Below are 19806 nucleotides of genomic sequence, written 5' to 3'. Positions count from 1 at the left end.
ACAAGAATATCGCGTGCAAAGTGCTTTCAAGCCTTTTCCAAACGTTGAATATCATATCCAAAGCGGGAGAACATCTGACTATTCATGGGAGTGGGATAGAACTCATTGACAGAGGTAACTTGTATCCAAGAGAAAGAGTAAGAGAGAGAGAGAGAAATGAGAAGGAATCCTGCGAGTGACAGGTTACATATAGTAATTTAGTTAACCGTTTCATTACTGCCTTTTGAGATATAACGATAGAGTCTGTTGGTGACAGGGTCGTCGCTTAGAGAGCTAATGTTTCGAACGAGCAAGCTTTCTGACAGGACAGAGAATTTGGATAACGGTTGGAAGAATAGCGTTGCAGGGACGTTTTGGTAATATTGTTAATGTTTCTGGACTACAGAAACATCCTAGTATCCTTCTTCTTGCCACCGATTTGAGCAAGTTTTACCAAGCTTTTAGGTAGGACTTCTTCCTTTCTACAACTATTTCCCATTCCAATAACTGAAAAGAATCGAAGGGTGGGGATATATACCAGCCAGTGGCCCGCCTAATGGCGAAAGATCTCATCGTTTGGGAGGTGGGGCAAGTGTGCATTCACGAAGAATTGTTCGCGTTACTCCCGTGGGCTAGCAGCTACCTACCCTGGGGATACCAATAGGGCGCGCAATTCCGCGAAACTCGTGTCACCTATTTCTCTTTCTATGGCACGATTCGGCGTGTGACTAATGGCGGCATATTCATAGCGCAACCTCAACCTTTCTTCGTTCCACCTTCCTCATTCTCTCTCATTCTCTCTTTCTCTTTTATTCTAGCACGTGCGCGCTTTCTCTCTCTTACAAAGGTCTGGCAGTTAACCTCAGACAATCCCTTCATCGCGATAATATACGGCTACCCTTAAATTTTCGTTCCTCTTCAACGACCACGAGTTCTTCTCCCTCTCTCTCTCTTTCTCTCTTCTTCTCTTTGGCTCTCGTTCTTACACGATCTCAAATGAACGGCAAAGTTCCTTATTTGCTTCCGGAACAAATTGTCTTTTCGCGATCGATTGTTTCAAGTACATATATTCCTTACTCTTATAAGGTATACCTTAAGTCTACAAATTTTAATTAATTTTCCTTCCATTCTTCAAATCGTGCAGAAAACTAAAAATAAAATAAATAAAAATGAATCGTGAGAAGATATAAGGAAAAACTATCGTATCTACTACTACTACTACTACTGCTATACGTATTTCTACGACGTCGATAGAAAAGGTCGTTGCTTTAAAGGCGGAAAGTGAACGATTTATTTAAGACGTGATACGCCTTTCCGGCTTGAAGCCTCGAAGCGGTACTTCCCGTGGGAGCAAAGAAGAAAGAAAGAGACAGAAAAGTAACGTCGAAGTAAGCGAGAGGAAAAAGAAGAAGAGAAGAGAAGAAGAAGAAGAAGAACGGAGAGAGAAAGTCTCAAATCGTTTTACGAGGGTAGTTTTAAAACGATTTTACGAGAGCGGCGCAGAATTTCGAAATAAATTTGCATCAGTTTTACTGCTCCTAATATACATAACTACCGGTGTTTGGCACTGATACCCACGTGTACGAAGGCGAGCAGCCTAGTCAATGTCGACGAGGTCTATGCTAGTAGCCCAGTGGTGGGATTTTGTAATACGCCGCCGTCTTCTTTCGGAAAGAAAAGACGGCGCAAAGGCGCGCACGTGCGCTTGCGCACATTTCTCTTTTTATAAGTGCTACGATACGTTAGTAGGTTGAGATACGTGTATATATGTATATATTCAACCTTGCAGTGTTTCATTGTGCATTCATAGTGCTTTAAAATTTACATGTTAATCTTATCATTTAAAATTGAAAAGTATAATACATATAAACGATCCAATTTTCAATTGCAAGGTACACGGTTGCATCCGTATTGTATCTACAAAAGATTATACAGTTTATGAAATAATTGAATTTATGTAACAAATTTTTACTTATATATAAAATATTTAATATGTCGGGGCCAATAGGATCCTTAGGGTCTTACCACGGAAATATGATTAAATCGAAGAGTCTTCCAATCCCACAATTTAGTCTCAAAAAAAAAAAGAAGACAAATTGTTTAATTTTTAATTTTTACACTCATCTTTATTACCGTTACCGAATAAAATTCTAATTTAATATTAGGAGTTAGTTATTTAGAGGGGGCCTTAAGATTGAATTGCACTGGGGCCTCTCAAGTACTAAATCCGCCACTGAATACTCGTAAACGAGAGTTTCGTTCCTTACGTCTTTAATGAGATACTTGATCTATAATTCACTCTGCGGTCTATTTCGGTCGAAAGTGTAGGAGGATTGCGCACGCATAAACACACGCCGTCTGGTACAGGAAATGAGTGAGTGAGTGAGTGAATGTGTGTGTGTGTTTGAGAGAGAGAGAGAGAGAGAGAGAGAGAGAGAGAGAGAGAGAGAGAGATTGATAGAGAGAGGGAGAACGAGAAGAGATCCGTACACGACGGCCGCGTATGGCACGCATTGCGGTTGTCAGTTCTAGTCAACGTGTAATTTACTATCCGAGCGCTCTGGCTCGATGCAGATGCAGGCAGGCGGGCAGGCAGGCAAGCACCGCCATTGGTCTCTGAGAGGTAGTGCAATGCGAAGAACCGACTGCCCTCTCGAAGCAACAACGCTTGCCTGCCAGCGAGTGGATGATGGTGTATTGCAAGAGAGGTACTACCCAACGCCCGGAATCCGTTAAACCACGAGCATGCTATAAACTAGTGAAACGCACTCAGGGCACTGGGGCTGCCAGGAGTTTGGAGATGTCGCACGCCATTGCGCGCTGGAATCGTCCGCGTCATTCAGGAACTTCACGATACACTTTTATTTCGACCATGAACGTGTACCCTTCTAATCCTTTTATCAGGATCGTTATAGTATATCTGAGACAGAGATAGAAAAAGGAAGAGAAACATTTTCTATTGATCGTGCAGACTCGAAACTTCTAACTTCGGACTATTCAACATACGATTCTTTGAGATATTTTAGTCATCAAACTTTTCTTATTTACATGAACATTAGTGTTTCAAGTTTGAGAATCACTGATCCATACTTACGCTTTTTACCGATTCACTCGTCCATCCAACCTATCACTATCTCTCTTTCTCTCTATTTCCTCTTACTCAGCTGGTGGCTTGCTGGTGTGAGCATGACGTTACTCGAGTGAAATGTCGTTTACTCTGCGAACCGGTCCCTTACGTTCGTAACCGTTCGTTACCGTTAGTTCCGCTTGGAATGGCGTTTTCGCAACGCAAACACGTATGTGCAAGGCTCGCTACAGAAACCAACCAGCCAACCTGCCAACCAGCCAGCCAGCCAGCCAGCCAACCAACCAACCAGCCAACCAGCCGGTAGGATTTAGGATTGAGTACGCGTATTTCGTTTTCGTGAAGGTGTGGCGCTATTTCGACTTCTATTATTCGTTATCTTCGCCACGAGTGCACGAGCATGAAAATAAGAAGCACTCACTGAGGTGTAGATTCCGTGACAATTGTTTTTTTTCGTTACATACGATTACTATCAAACGGTTGTGACGTCTACGAATTCAAATACCCTAACACCATGTTAACTGTTATCTAACTTTGTTCTTTCACGTTCTTTTAATTCGACATGTTCTATTTCAAAAGCAATAAATCAATGATCGCATTTCAACGGAATACTGCTTTCCAATACCGAGAATAATATTGCACAAATATTTCGTATTACTTGAACAATAAAACCCGATACTTTCGGCCACAAATCTTCACAACTAGTTTCGTCGTGTCTACTATTAGAAATATGTGAAACCTAAAAATCCAGTTATTAACTTTAATCATGAAAAAATCAAGACTAAAGATAATAGTACTAATGTACATATATATGTGATGCAACTTCCTTGGTCGCTCGATCTTCCGGTACTCTTTCCTGCATACAAAGTGAACTCAGCAATGCCTTTTCTGTCACTCTTTTTCTTTCTCTCTCCCTTTTTTTTTTTTTCTTCCTTCTTCCATTTTCTTCTTATGCTTTTCCCTTTTCTTTCTCTCTCTCTTTTTGCTTGTAATATTTCCGCCTATTCGTTTCTGTACATTTGCAAGGTCTCCTGGTATATACGCGAGCCCATTTCCCGCGTCCCTTGAAAGTAATACAGCTTTCTCTCTTTCTCTCTCTTTTTCTCCCTTTCTCTCTCTTTTTCTCCCTTTCTCTCTTACCTTTTCCCCTGCCGCGTACAGTTTATTTATTTCAGTATGAATACTGAGAGACGGACGGAAATAATGATTTTAATAATACCAGAGCCCTAGAATCGCAAAGAGAGATAGAGAAAGAGAGAGGGAGAATGCGAGAGATGGAAAGGAAGGTAAAAAGGGAAACAAGGGTGATACATAGCTAAAAAGACGAGCTAGGACCGTAGCTTGAAATTGTAGTGTATCTCATGAGAGAGAAAAAGTATGCCGAGAGAAACACATGGAAGGTCAAGAGAATCCCTTCGACGCCTCTTTCCTCTTTATGATGAACGTCGTACGCAGTCATCTTGTGGGATTTACTGTAAAGTAAAGTTTGCATATCCAAGCGAACGTTTATCCAGGTTCTCTCGATTTGAACCGATATTTATGAATCGGTAGGGACGGTAGATCGTCCTCTTTATGGATTCAAAAATGATGGTTTAGCTGTTAGAGGAAAAGGGTAGAATCGAGGAGGAAGAGAAGTTGCTGGACCATGTCGACTGGTTCCCAAGCAGCCGAAGTGGACCTATCGACTCGAAACGAGTGTGCTCGACGTTAAAATCCCGGTCGGTGCTCCCGTTTCTCAGCCCTTTAGTTCTCTCTCTCTCTCTCTCTCTCTCTCTCTCTCTCTCTCTCTCCCCTCCCTATTCTCCCTTTCTCTCTGTTTCCCTCAGTATGTCCTTCTATCTAGCTCGTTTGTTTGTATTGGACGTAAACGATGCAATGGGTGGACACGGTCCAGCAAATCCGAAATCCCCTTTTTCTCGATATAAAACCTTGCCCCTTTTTTCGGCTACCAATCCTCGAGCCGAATACGACTTCACGCCGGTACTCTAACTCTCTATGAGAATACGAAGCAACGGAAGTGTATCGACTATGGGTATATACATAGGTAACCGAAAAAAGTCGAATCGTAACAAACGCGATCGATTTTCCCCTTCTCTCGGCTATTCGAATTCCCCGAAAATAAAAAGCGGAAAAGAGCGACGCGGAATAGTAGGATGGAATTCGATTTCGAGACTCGAAAACGAATTCGACTACTTTGATTCCGCTTAATTCCTTTCAGGCATACTCCGCAAAGTGCTGGAGGTGGTAGATCGATGTTGTAAATTTCATTCGGCGTAGAAGCTTTGTTGTCTCTATTCGAATGCCGTCCATTCACGAAAATATATAAACGAAATCGCTTTCCTATTTTCCAATTTAGATCTATTATTTTGTTGTGTTGTGAAAACAAAAGGAAATGAAACCGACGAAAAAAAAGATAAAAGCAAAAACGGGAAAAAAATATAGATCTCGTTTTTCTACAGTAATGGGAAGTTTATTAAATGTTCTTTTGTGTTGTGCAAAATGTTGTTAGATTGTTGATTACAGGCGATATTGAGGTACGGAGTGATTGGCGATTTCAATGGGGAGTGACATCCTTATTCTGTTTCAGGGTGTGACGGGCGACCGGCTGGCCGGGGGCGCCGCACACCTCCTCCATCTCTTCTTCTTCTTGCCACGTCCACAACACACAATGTAACATCAACTACCACTACTAGAGTCGTCCGCGCGAACCACGTTCTCAATGTACTCGATGTGGTACGTCACACCATAACCCCTACTCGGTATCTCTCTGAAGATTTGTCATCCTTATTAAATGTGTTGGACTGTATCACTTTTACGTTTTCACGTGTTTCACAATAATTAGTGTTCCTCGATGTTTTAATATCTTGACACAAACTTGATGTTATAATAACATTTAAACGCAAGAAGAGATTCTTGCGAGATAACGAATGGTTAAACGTCAACCGAAGAATGCTTATCTCGAGATATTATTAATTTTATTGTTAATTCAATATTTTCTTGTCCCTAGATTCGAAGCAGCATTCTTCGCGTTCGTTGTTGTATTTTATACGTTACTTCATATTTTGCATTTGGTACTTATACATATATGTATGTATGTATGTATTTATATATGTATGTATGTATAGATGTATGTATATACACGTATATGTATACGTACGTCGTTGGATATTGTCTTCAGTGTTCGCTGAGCTCCGTTACAATGTGACTTGTGGTTGGTTTAGTTTCATTGGTTTATCAGTGTTCGATGTTGGCTGCAATTGTTGGTTGTTAGGTGTTTAGTGGTCACTCTGTGTTGGTGCTCACCCTACCGACTCGTCCCAGTATCCGAAACTCCGACGTTCCCCCAACGACTCCTCGAACTTGATGTTAGAAGTACAGTATCAAGCTCATTTCGTGTTAAGAGTTACGCTTCCCTTCGTATTTCGGACTGATTGTCGATACGTAATTAAGTCCAGTACGAGAATAACGGAGCGCGCGTTTTGAGCATCGTCGGATTCTCGGCGTGGTGTTTTAATTGAAACGTGTAAGAGAATAAATTCTTAACAAGACACGCATGATTGGAAATAACTGTTTTAATACAATTAATTGAAATCAAAGTCGATGTATTTTTAAACGATTCGTTCGTTCCATCATTGGGTCCTCTGGTTTCACGAAATAAGGCATTAGAAAAATAATGAAAATTAACCGGGGGACGATCAAATTGATTAATTATTGATCGTATCTATAGTAATTGGATTACTTACACGTATAAAAAGCAAACGTTTGCTATGAACGATTAATTCTGGCAAAAAATAACATTCGATAGGTTATTTGCGAAAGAAGAGAAACTTTTAGCTTTGGTGTGTACTGGTCGACACGATCAAACCCCGTTTCAGCAAATAATTGCATTAACCGCGCGTAAATGCGGGGCATCGAATATTTCTTTAAATTAGTGATGGTAATTAGGCTGAGAGAGTGAAAAAACGAGTCGACGCGGTGCTTTCCCCTCACTCCTTCTTTAATGGAGCAGGAAAGCGGGTAGCAAACAGAAATCGTGGAACGGGTTAATCTGTGGTCGAAACGCTTGAATTCTTGATGAGTAGCAAAAGAGCGGGCGTCAAGCTCGACTGCTCGCGCGAGGATATAGTTTTAAAAGCGATTTAAACGTTTACACAGAGAGATCGAGAGAAACAAAGACAGGTATGGGGAAAACGGGTGCCGGTAAGGATAGTGAGAGAGAGAGAGAGAGAGAGAGAGAGAGAGTATAATGTGTGAGAGTTTGAAGGATATTTCATGCGACGTCACGCACACTTTGTATGCGGGACAAGGTCTGTAAATGAAAGAAAAATTGGTCGTTTCGGTCGTAGCTCGGTCGAATCGTCCGGAATAAACGGGCTAGAAAGATTCTGACAAGCGATGTACACGGAAAGGAATAGGAAGGTGTTGGAGAGAAGGAAAGGGACTCGAACCATTTATTCTCTGGCACGAATCTTTTGCAGTTTTACCTCCCTACACGAATTTCCTACGCGGAATGGAATCCGCAAAAAGCGACTCGATTCCAGGCTCGTCCGAGCGATATTAAAAAGTAATTGGATTTCGATGTAGGATAGTTGCTACCGATGCATTGGTTCGGCTACGGTAGAAGAAAAAGAGATGGAGGTTTAGAGAGAGGGAGGGGAGAGGTAGTATCGAATCAGATCGAGAAAACGGTTGGTAGGTGGGCTGCTCACGTTGTACTCGCGAAACGGAATAATGGACAGTCGTTAAATTTAATTGGCACATAATTATCGGTAGAGCGGCCAGCAGGCAGGTAGTTGCGCGCCACCAATCGTCGCAATCCCATTGCCCCAGCTTTAATATCGGAGGAAAGCTCAAATGCAAAGGGACGTAGGTGTACGTCTACGTGTACGTGTACGTGTATACACATGTATAGAAATTTATATATATATGTTTCTAGGGTAGGTCCACATGTTTCACCATGGCAGAGCCCATGCTCTGTGGTTTGTACCGGTCTAACGAGTCTGGAATCGACCTATGCGGGGGGCTTCGTTCTTCGATTCTCCCTCCGCTTTCCTTTTTCTCTCTTTTCCTCTCTTCCCATGACTGTTTCCACCGCCACCTAGTAGAACTACTCGTATATTCGAGAGCTTTCGTGCCTATTCCGAATCACAGCGTAGGGCGTAATTGAATCGGTTGCTTTAGCCAGAAACACATAACTTTTACCCACCCGATATTTCATGGATTGCATGCCAAGTGAATTCTTACAGTTACTAAACGAAATATCCTACTCTTTATTATATTATATATCATTATTTTTATTAGAGTTATATGATTTGAATCCGCAATGATTTTGCAAGGTGTCGCTGTAGTAAAAGGATCTAATAAATTATGAGGTACAGTTCGAAACCGAATGTGATAAGGATATTGGAAAGATGAAAAGATAAGTTAGAAGAAGAATCATTAAAATTGAAAGAGGACGACGTGTTCGTCTTTGTACAATGTCCAAAGACAAAATGTGTCTCGCGAAGAGAGATGTCTTCATGGTGGAAGCGCAGTGTGCTCGACCATGAAATGGGAACAGGATACGTTAGACTAGGTGTAATTAAAAGCCGTAAATATGAGCTTGCTCGAGCAAATTAATTTATGAATCAATTACGCGAGGGTAGAGCCGCGTTTAGATATCGCTACCGGCCAGCAGCACAACCGAGAAGCGAGCTTACGTATCTCTCTTCCTACTACGTACATGTCGTGCGCTTGCGTTCTGCGAAATTTTGTGTGTGTGTGTGTGTGTATGCGTTGAGAGAAAGATAGAGAACATTTGCGACGAGCTCTGGTGGTGGCGGTTCCGAACGATGTTGGTAGATCCTTTATCGGATGGTTCCAATAAATAAGCTGATCGAGATACCATCTTTCATTTCGATAATTATTATTCGAGGACGGTGTTAATTAATTAAAGACAAGAGTAGACGATATCGCGCGTAACCGAATGGAGAGCTCTAGTTCTCTCGTTAGACGAGAGCAAATGAACGAACGAACGAACGAGCGCGTACACGAACACGCATACGTGAGTCACGATCGTACCAGGTGATAACTCCTCGAGCTCTCTGGCTAATTACCGGATGAAAGAGCTATCTAGCGACTGTCGTCAAAGCACTGCCGCGAGACCCACTAAATACACTTGCCATCCTATTGTTATAATTTAACTTATCATCTATCACACATTTCATTATTATTATTTTTTATACTTATATACTTTGTCTTGTACAAATAATCAAATACCTTGTAGAAAGAGGATAATTGGCGTGTTCTAGCAATCGACATCGTGTCCTAGTTATTGACAAGCTTTTTTTTTTCTCTAAAAGCTACGAGAGAGTAGGATCAGAAAATGTTCATCTCGAACAAGACTCAGGATGATCACGTATTCGGAGTGATTCGGCCTCGAGCCAGGAGACGAAAAAGTCCTCATAACTTATTAATTTAACGCGTGCCTTTCTCTAGTCAGAATCGTATCTGAGTGAGAGTCTATTGGCAGTGTTCCCAGGCGACAAGAAAAAGGAACGCGATACAACGACTTTTTCTCGCTCGTTTCACCATGAAGTCGTCAAAGCTTTTCTCTATATTCTCTCAGGACAACACGAGGTAGCAAACAAATAAATAAAGATAGTATTACCAAGAGATGATGAAGAAGTGCCACTGAATATTTGATAGCTCTGTGAAGCGTTACGCGTTAACCTCGTTCTTACTCTTTTGCAAGCTAGCGCTTTTCCACCGTTGAGTACTGTTCTACTACTGCCGTATGTATATAGTTCGACTACATCGGAATATTAATCATTCTCAACCGGCTGAGAAAGAGAGCGAGAATGAGATGCAAGAAATAGCGCGTGGGATTTTTCAGTTACTAAAAGATGATTTATCGAAAAGAACAGAAAACACCATGGATACGTCGATTCGAATATTTTTAAAAGATATCTTAGTGGTAATCAAAGGAAAAAAAATCTAAATTAGATAAGGTAGGATCGTAGAAAAGCTTGCCGAAAATAATTTCATGCAGTTGCAGCGTCTCAAAACGACATATATTCGGAGCTGCTTGCAGCACCGCATTGAATCCCACGATGTAAATAGACTCGATAACGGATACATCGTTGCCGCACGACAGAAATTCAATAGTCGATAGATATTCGAGGAATATACCCCGCTAGCACGTGACGCCCAACGGTGAGCGTTGGGATACAAGAAAGGGAAGTTTGGAGGACTGAAGAAGCTTCGTGAAGAGAGATAGAAAAGGAAGAGTGGAAAAGGGTCTTTGGATTGACTGAGAGAGCGAGCGAGCTGGCTGTCGTGCTTGAGCGTGCTGCACGAGCGCCGCTTCTATTCGATTTAGGTTCCCACTTCTCCAACCTTCCACCCTTTCTTCACCGTATATTCCTTCCTAGATTTGATTTACGTGTAAAATATTCACCTTAGCCGAGCTTTCGTTAGAGTTTCCAACTTCCAAGAGATACTCCAATGTGTTCGGAAGAAACTAAGGAATGAGAATAGAAATTGAAAGTCATCGATAATTTTTGTTTTTTAATCAGCGTTCAAATGCGCATACTGGAGAAACTAAAAAAATACGACTTGGAGAAACTCCCATCAGCATTTAGTTTAGGATAAGCTTGATAAATGATTTCTCAGGTCTTACTTTGAGTAACTTTAATGCTTATTTTGGGTAGCTGGTATTCCGTGCTCGCTCGCGAGCTCTTTGGTACACATACACTTACATAGAAATAGGACACAGAAGCGTCTATGGTTGGTGGGACTGTGCTGCATCCTCTGACTACAATGACTACGCTCGCACCACTTCGACGCTTCTTCCTTTACCCCTCGGCCACCTTCTCACCCCACGAAGCAACGGCACTATTGTGCCGCACCTCCACTTTCGCCAACATTAAGCCCCTTCGAGAAATACATTCGGCCTCCTAGCGCGCGATTTCAGCACGCCCAGCGGGGCTTGGGGAACGAGGAGCGGGCTGAACGGGAGCTTCAAGGGATAGAACCAAGAAAGAAGGGATAGGGCGAGGAGAGAAAGGACGACGGCGTATTCGTGGGATGGCGAGTCGGAGAGAAATGCCCAGGGAAAGATGTGTATGCTGAGATACTTAGCGCAAGCCGTTACTTTGCCGGTACAGTCCAAGTACCAAGTTACGTTATACTGCCGTGACCGTTACTATCAGAGAATCGAGTCTAGTCAAAGCTATTCCAATAAAAACTCCTGATTGTACCGCTTTATCTTCCCATCTTTTTTCCTCCTGTGTCTTATTCTTTTTCTTTTTTTTTTTTCCATTTTTCTCTTTCTTTTTCTTTTTTTTATCGATCCCATATCTTTCGAATCATGCTTTATGCTCGTTTAATTGCACTTTCATTTTTTATTCCTACTACGAATGGCTGGTAAAACTTACAATATACATTTAGTACTCCATTACGCAAAGTTGTCCTGAGAATCTTAAAGAAAGAGCAGAACTATCTCTTCTTGACTAATTCATTTTAATATCTCTTTTTGTTCTTTCTTTTACGGATTATTTAAGTTGACGTTTAACACGTCAACAGCAGTCTTTGATAATTTTACGAAAACTATGAAAGGGTTGACGTTGGGCCTTCAAATTTTTTCCCTGTCCGAACTTATCTGTTACTGTAAGAATCTGGGATGTAAAGAGAGAAAGAGAAAAAGTGGGAGGCAAAGGGGTTGAAGAGAGAAGGTTACGCACAAACGTGGGCCAAGCAATATGTTCGATGGTAAGACCGTTATCTCGCCCTATTGGTTTCGAAGGACCGAAGAAGCTAGAAGCTCCTCTCTATTCCATTTATTCCGTATACATAATACATCGGTTCGCGAGCAAACGGACCTGTTCGTGGCTCTACGGATAGGTATTCTTATTTTTTCACTCGATTTAACTGTTGAAAAGAAGGATTTCTTACTTGCTCGGAAGCATTTAAGGACAGATGGAAATTTATCCCGAAAAGATTTACAAACGCGATACGATAATAATATACCTGTTCGCGATTATCTGTTTATTTAGTTTTATTAGATCTGATTTATTCTCGATCAATATGTCGATATTTATGTGCAATACAATTTCTTTGACAGTTGTACAGTATTTTAAGTATTTATTTTATCGCCTTACCAAATTCTTTATCAATTAATGTTTATAGATAGTGCATTTAGGATTCTTTCATGAACAAAATAGCGTGCATCCTTTGACTGGACGGATTCGAGCAGAAAGAGGTTGCATTATTTTTTTTTTGTACTCTTCTCTCTCTCTTTTTCAGTACTAAAGCATCCATGTCTATCTTTCCTCTTGCTTCCCCATTGCCTACCCATCCTCAATTTCTCTCTTTTTCTCCTCAGGACAGCCACGAGTACCGCGCGCGCTGCACCTTTGACAGACGTAATACGCATTTGAATCGGGCACGTATGAATATGAATAGAATTTCTCAGCGAGGGATAAGAAAGAGCGCGTGGGTAACTCGATGAAATTCACAGTGCCATAGAGAGAGAGAGAGAGAGAGAGAGAGAGAGAGAGAGAGAGAGAGGAAGCAAGGAAGGAAGGAAGGAAAGAGAAATGTGTTCTGGTGAATCCCATCTTCCATTCTGCCTTGTCGCCTTCCTATTTTCGCTTATCCATCGAATAAGTATCGCGATAATACACATGAAATATGTGTGACTCATCTAACGAAGATGAAACAGGTTTTTGATAGTCGATTAAAATCGACCGGATAAATCTACTCTAATGGCTTTTACTTCGTCATTGTTGAACAAATGTTCTCGAAATACATTGACTGTTTCATGATCTATAGCAGTGTATCATTTCGAGTACAGTCGAAGCTATTAATGGGACTTTGTTCTGTTGTCTTCCTAATGGATTTGTGATCGCATGAAATGAATTATCCTGCATACGGGGGGGCCAAGAGATAAAGAGAGAGATAAAAAGTATATATTTATAAATAATATATTTGTGTAGAATAGCGGATCCTATCCCAGAACGTTAAGTAAATTTAAACTTTGAATCGATCGTTCCTTCCAATATTCATGGAGCTTACGTCATCGATCGTAAAGTGATAAAATTCGACCGACACAGATTTCCGTATCGCATTCGTATGAACGCGAATGGAATCGCGACTTCAGCAAGTGGGTTAATTCGCCAAAATTCACGATTTCGCGATTTACCGATAGGAATCAAAGCTTTTACGTACGTACATGTGAGGTTAGCGCGTGCACGCGTACACGTGAACGTGTGTTAGAATGATTCTAGGCGCGCCTTCTGTTGCATTTATCTATGTATGGATGTACATATAAATATGTGTGTGTGTTCATGGTAGCTCGCGTTATTATACCGATAATGCATGCAATGGAACATAATCCTCGTCGTGGAAACGTTCGACGAAAGCGCCTCGATTTCGGCAGGGTGAGAATTACGCGAACATCAGCGCGCAACTGTGCCGGGGAGTTTTCACTAGGATGCCCGCACGTATTACGTACGCATATGTGATACATAGAGTCCTCATATAGACGAGAATCCTCGTGAATGGCTCGACCGGCGCCGTTATGCCGCCACGAATGCAACGCCGTAATTACTTTATACGTTTATGGCGATGGCCCTTTCGTCGGGTCCCTTTTGTCGGTGCACCCTATGATTTATCGTACTAACTCTCCCTCTCTTTCTCTCTCTCTCTCTCTCTATATCTATCTATATGTATCTACCTCTATCATATTTTCTATTACACGCACTAGTCCAGCATTTAAATGTCCACAGATCGTGTGGATCGTAATAAAAGAAAATAGTTACAACCTTTAGCGTGACTCGTTTGTTCTTGTACATTTTTTGAAATTGATTTTCCTTGCCAAATAGTATATATCTGAAAAAATGTTGTCGAAAATATTATTCCATTAGATTATAAAACTTAAAGTTAGAAAGATGTTAAATCAATACGCAGTGTCTGGTGATCGAATATCCATCATGAATGACGAATGAGCATAGCCGGATCTATAAGGTTCACGATCCGTGACGCGGTCTGCACTGGTGTTAATATTTGACACATATAATTCGGGTTTACGAGCGACGTAAATGCATTGCACGCGCTTGCATCGTGAATTACCGGAAACGCGATTCGCGAGGGAAATCGATAGAGCCCGGTAGTACGTGGCCGCATAGAAGAGAGATCGTTAACGAGGGTAAATGATGCTGGGCATTATTTTCCTCGCTGATCGAGTCCGAAACGATACTACTCACTGCCATATCGAATGATTTTCAAAGTTAACAAAAGCGTATTAGGGTAGAGTACCGAAAAGCGATACGCATTTGCGAAAACGAAATTATGGCTTGAAATTCTCTATCGATGCTGTACACGCTTTTAATGCCTCTTGTGTTGTAGGATCTGAATTGCAAAATGTAATTAACAAGAGAAGGGGGAAAAAAACAATCTGATAGCTCAACGATATCTAACAATAGACATTTATTTGAAAAATCCTTCTAATGGTATCGAAAAAAACCTTTTAAAGATCCATCTTGTCATAAATTCAGCAAGTAGGGAAAATCATGATGATGCCGTGTGTAACAAGAAGATGTATATGATTTTCCATAGAATTCCAGTGCACTTCTCGCATAATATTATGCATTCGTGGATGTTGGAGTTTTCGTCCTGAAGGATCTTACTGGCTAGATTGTGTGGCTAGTCGTCTTTAATGGACGGCCTTTGAAGTAGGTTGAAATTCTAGTAGGATGGGAAACTCTCTCCTTTGCTACCTTGATGGTAAGAGGTGAGTTACATCTTTAGACCGAGCTCCTAGACCGAACGATGTCCTAGAAAGACAGAGAGGAAAGAAGGAGGAGAAGGAGGGATGAGGGCAGTGGTAGAGAGTCGGACCAAGAGAGATTTTGGCCGATGACCTCTGAACATGCTGTCTCTGCAAGGCTTTGAATAGCCTTAAAAGGCAGATTATGATATTACAAAAGTAGATTTCCAATTCTATTTTTATCGCTTTATCAAGAGATTTTATTATAATTCTATCTTTTTTTCTTCTTATGTTCGTTTCTTTTTTTTTTGTACTTAAGAAAAAATGAGATGACTAAAAGTCAAAGGTAAATTTTGATATCCAAATGGTGCCTGTTATTTTTCATTTCATTCTAACAGTGTTATTTTTACCGAGTAATTCATTTTAATCGTCAAACAGAGAGAAATCGTGAGTCTCGGTTTTTGACCGATATTCATGCTAGCAACGGCACGGAGGGGTCATCCTTTCACGTCGGCGGATGATTTCCTCCCCTAAAGGGAGCCTCTGCGGCATTAGGGTTCCGGTCATACTTTGGGTCGTGAAGCGGAATGGGTTGCGTGGAGATGAGATCCTAGTTGGAGGGAGAAAGAGAGAAAGAGTGAGAGAGATGGAGCGAGAGATAAAGGACCAAGAGGGAATTCGAGGGGGATGCAGAGAAGAGTGGGTGGGCACGGACCGGCCATGTAAAGCGGAATGAATCTCGCAGCCGCACGTGGCTTGGCCGCGATCCACACTATCCCGAGCACTCCTCGCGTTCTGCAAGCTTTTTATGTCGAGAATTTAAATTAGATACAACCACTCTCCATCCGCAGCCACTGAAACTCTCGTCGCGCCTACCGAATCATCCCAAAGGGGAGAGATACTCTCCTTTATTTCACGGCACTTTATTCTACGCCGCCGTTTCTGCTCGTCTTCGCATTTAAACGAGCGAGCAGACCAACCTTCACCGTGTCACGTTTGTATCGGCAAAGATTGTTATTAGCTTCGCGTAGACGTGCTCGGGATATTATTATTAAAATCATGCTGATTGTATTCTTCGACCTTTTCAATTCGTTCTGCTCGAGCACGCTAGCTCGCTTCGCTCTGGGGTTATTTCAATTTTGCATGGAATTAAAGTCGAGCGACGTTTTCTCAATTTTCATCGCACTTCTACTATTTTTGACGAACACTTAAACTGACTATCGCTAAACACGATATCCTTCGATATAATGCTTAGCAAAATATACGATAATATTCTTCCTACATATACTCGAGAAATATTGAGAGAAGAGAATTTAAGCGAATAATAGGAAGTCAAGTTAGAATAGCAGCATAGATTTGATCGGGTTGGTGTTCGATTTCGCAACGGGGCTTTGGCTTGGGGATTTCGATACCGGTCGAATTCAGCGAGCCGCGAGGAATCGAAGGTGCTTGCCGAAGGGGTATAGTCTAGGTAGAGGCGTGCCAAAATGTGATTGCGGCAACATTGCGTCACCGCCACTGTTCCCGGGGTATCTTTGGAGGCTCGTCGTTGGAGAGGACGAAGTAGGATTCTCCTCCTTTCGAAAGCATCGTTAGGGGCCCCTGGCACAAGGCCAATCACATCGACTAGCTACTGTGTATGTAGCTCTCTTCTTCTCCTCCTCCTCTTCCGCCTCTTTCTCCACCTTCTCCTCCTTCTCCTCCTCCTCCTCCTCCTCCTCCTTCTCTTTCTTCTTCCCACCCTTCTCCTCATCTTCCTCTTGTACGCTCTCTCCTCACCCTCTGTTCTCTCCAGTCTAGTCTGCCTTAGCCTGACCTCTACTACAAAGCATACGGTGCCTACGAAGAAGATAGCTAAAGAGGACGATGGAGAGGAAGGGGAGAAGAAAGAGGAGGATAGATATTCTCCTTTCTTGTTTACACCTATCGCCCGTCCACCCACAATAGCCCATTCCTTAGACGCAAACATCGATATAGTCGGCAATATATCGGAATATGAACGGGACATTGTGTACAGTCCGTTCAACCGTTCCTGTCCATTTCGACTTTCGGCTTTTTCCAAGAAGAAAATTGCTTTACGATGAACGTTGCTTGCGAAAGTTTACGGTTGAATACCCTGTCCTTACCTACGGTTCTTTTTTTTCTGTATCATTCAAAAAAATAATGAAAAAAATATCTTCTGTTTTCAGAGTCAATTCAAAAGTCTCATCGTTTCGATATTTGAACGTTTCTTACCATGCCTAAGCGCGAAGATCTCTAATTTTCCGACAGCTGCGATTCGACTGTGGATATAACACGACTAGCAAAGTTAGAACTTAGAATGAGCGAACTCGTACTCGAACTTGAGGAAGAGCAGCTTAAGAATGGTTAGGGGACCGGATTAGTTAGTATGCTAATTCCAAGGAGGAAACACTTAAATTCATTACACAAGCGCTAATTGCACGGATAATGAGCCATTGCTAATCGCGGAAAGAATTAGCTTTTACAATTCGATAGTGAATGAGAAAGAGAAAGAGAGGGAGAGAGAGAGAGAGAGAGAGAGAGAGAAAGAAAAAGAGGTCCTTTGAATAGTTCAGTATACTCGACTTTGTTAAGTTCGTGTTTCCTTGGAAGAAAATATCTCGAGAAGATCGATCGATTAAACTTCTCTTCACGTTTTAACGTTCAACGGAAAGAGTTACATTAAAGAGCGATTTTGATCATTGACATTCAATGAGTAAGGTGGCACGTGACGCCCAACATAAGCACGGAAAAGTTTTACGTATTAATTACGAGAAGTTTTACCCGCTTCTTTTCACCCCTTCTAGCTTTCACCAAGGCTTCTGACTTTTTGTTCTTCTTTTTCTTTCTACCTTCTTCTTCTTCTTCTTCTTCTACTATTACTACTACTTCTACTTCCTCTTTCTTTTTCTGCTCTTTCCGTTCTTCCACCTTTTCCAACCCAAGCAAAGCGTATTGCACTACTTAATGCCAATGCCGGCACGAGTTGCCAGCTCTTAACGAAGTGGAACGTTTGACGCCTCGTAAAAGACGGGCCAAGGGAAGAATTTTTTTGTTCTCTTTCTCGCAAAGATTTTGGTGATATTTACGATAGTAAATTATACCATCCGGCGGAAGTTGCTAGCCGACATAAATGTCGAGGAAAATGTCTAATTATCTTCTTAGATTTTTGAATAATCTTTCCAGTAATTCGATTTTATTTAAACGAAAGCAATAATTTGTAATCGATCGGAGCTTAAGAGGGGTGGTTTAACGTAGAAGATTTCTTCGTGCCGAGTAGAATCTGTACTTGGAACCGTGTTTGGGAATGAGCGTGGGCTTTGGTGTGGTCCGCGAGGGCTCGAAGGGAATGAGTGGTGCAGGGAATGGTGGTAGCAGGGGACGTGACCGGCCTGCCAGGGGCGGCATTACGCCTAGACGAGCCCGGATCAGCGATACGACGGCAATCCCTAACTAGAGACCCAAGGTTGGAGCACGTATATCGTTACGCTCATGACACCACCTCGATCTACCTTCCATCTCGATACGTATTCTCTCGTGCGTCTGCGTACGTCAGAACCACTCAAACGTTTCCTCTCCCAAGAGAATAAAAATGGATTCCATCACTGCGCTCGTGTTTCTTAGAGAATAAGCAATAACTCTTCCTAGGATTTAACAAGTATGGAATTCTTATCGCGTTATATTTCTCGAGTAATGGAACCTTTTTGGATAATCTTATAAGTTTATCAAATTTTACGAGCCAAGAGGAAAAGATCTTATGTCTCGTTAGAGAATAACTTGCATACGTCGAAGTTAAATATCAAAGTCTGATTGCTTGTATAGTTTACTGTAATATTTCGTTGAATGAATTTTCAAAAGGCATAGAGAAGATCAACTAAGAGAGAGATTTAATTGAATTGGATCATGACGCGATCTATAGAATTCAAGTTGGTTAATTCGATTGAAAGTTACCTATCTATCTTCTTCGAACGAAGTATTGCGTTTGTAATTTCTCCGGTAACGAAACGGACGCGAGAACCCAACTAATCTTCGGTACGTGTAAGGACGTCGTTTACATGCAAACAGTGTACGCCCGAGGTAACTGAGGCCCCCGTAAAGAAGCAGCGCAAGATACGCCCGCACGATGGTAATTTTGATCTTACAGATAGGAAGTTACAGCTCGCATACTGTAATTACTCCCGCACTACCCCCTTATACTTCGGCATCATGTGCACTTCTATTCGAACTGGCCCCGAGACTTCAACCGGCCGCACAAGGCTTTTCCGCAGATAACACACGTCCGTCCTGTTTTCGGATTCGTATGCGATGATGGAGACGATACAACGATTCTACACGCAACTGGAAGACTGAACTCAAACGTTGGGTGCTATATCTAAAGTGTATGCACATGTGTGAGGAATACCGAGGCCATTTCTTGATTACCCTTTTGATTCTTGACACCCAACGCAAAACTTACTCAAATACGATCTTTTAAACAATGCCAAAAGTGGCATAAGTCACTTTGCTTTTAAATCGAAATATTTATGAGTTCGCGTTTTCACGTGTTAAAAAATATTGATGCCACTGAAAGTACTTATGCCACTTTCAAAATAAACGGCTCAATCGTTGGGTTGATCTTTATTCAAATCGTATTACATACACTTTGTGGTTGTTTCGGTTAGACACCTTATCGTGTTCTAAATCTTCAGATACATCTTTCGCGAAGATAGACTATAACGTGAAATGTCTGAAATGCATTTTTAGATACGAGATACACTCGGTTACCGTGAAAGTTGCGCGATCTAAGAAAAGCAGCAGCAGCAGCCACCGTCGAGAAGTTGGAGTGCTCCGAGCGACAAACGCGAATGTCTGAAAGTTGAAGTTGGCCAAGTCAACGTTGAAAACTTTAAACGGGCGCGCTCATTCTTCGTGTTTAACGAGGCATTTCTAGAAGAAGGTACTTATCGTGACTTCGTTAATAGCGTCTCACCCGAATTCATCGCCGAACTTCTTT

At 41.8% G+C, this 19806-nt stretch overlaps 1 protein-coding gene across 8 annotated transcripts in view; it reads left to right on the top strand.

Moving 5' to 3' along the window:
- LOC106785468 (CUGBP Elav-like family member 4) overlaps window positions 1–19806 on the top strand; it is a 490380-nt gene that overhangs the window by 134738 nt on the left and 335836 nt on the right. Inside the window, exon 4 of one of the 8 annotated variants that reach the window (XM_014745976.1) lies at window positions 5652–5797. The exons of the other annotated variants lie outside the window; for them this stretch is intronic. The gene's annotated coding sequence lies outside the window, so the exon portion shown is untranslated. The remainder of the gene's footprint in view (window positions 1–5651; window positions 5798–19806) is intronic. 8 annotated transcript variants of the gene reach the window in all.

The sequence above is a fragment of the Polistes canadensis genome, unplaced genomic scaffold (assembly GCF_001313835.1).
Source record: "Polistes canadensis isolate GaletaPanama2010 unplaced genomic scaffold, ASM131383v1 scaffold_51, whole genome shotgun sequence".
In the NCBI taxonomy this organism is placed as follows: Eukaryota; Metazoa; Arthropoda; class Insecta; order Hymenoptera; family Vespidae; genus Polistes; species Polistes canadensis.
The sequence above is the reverse complement of the archived record's forward strand: the minus strand, read 5'-3'. Positions and strand labels throughout refer to the sequence as shown.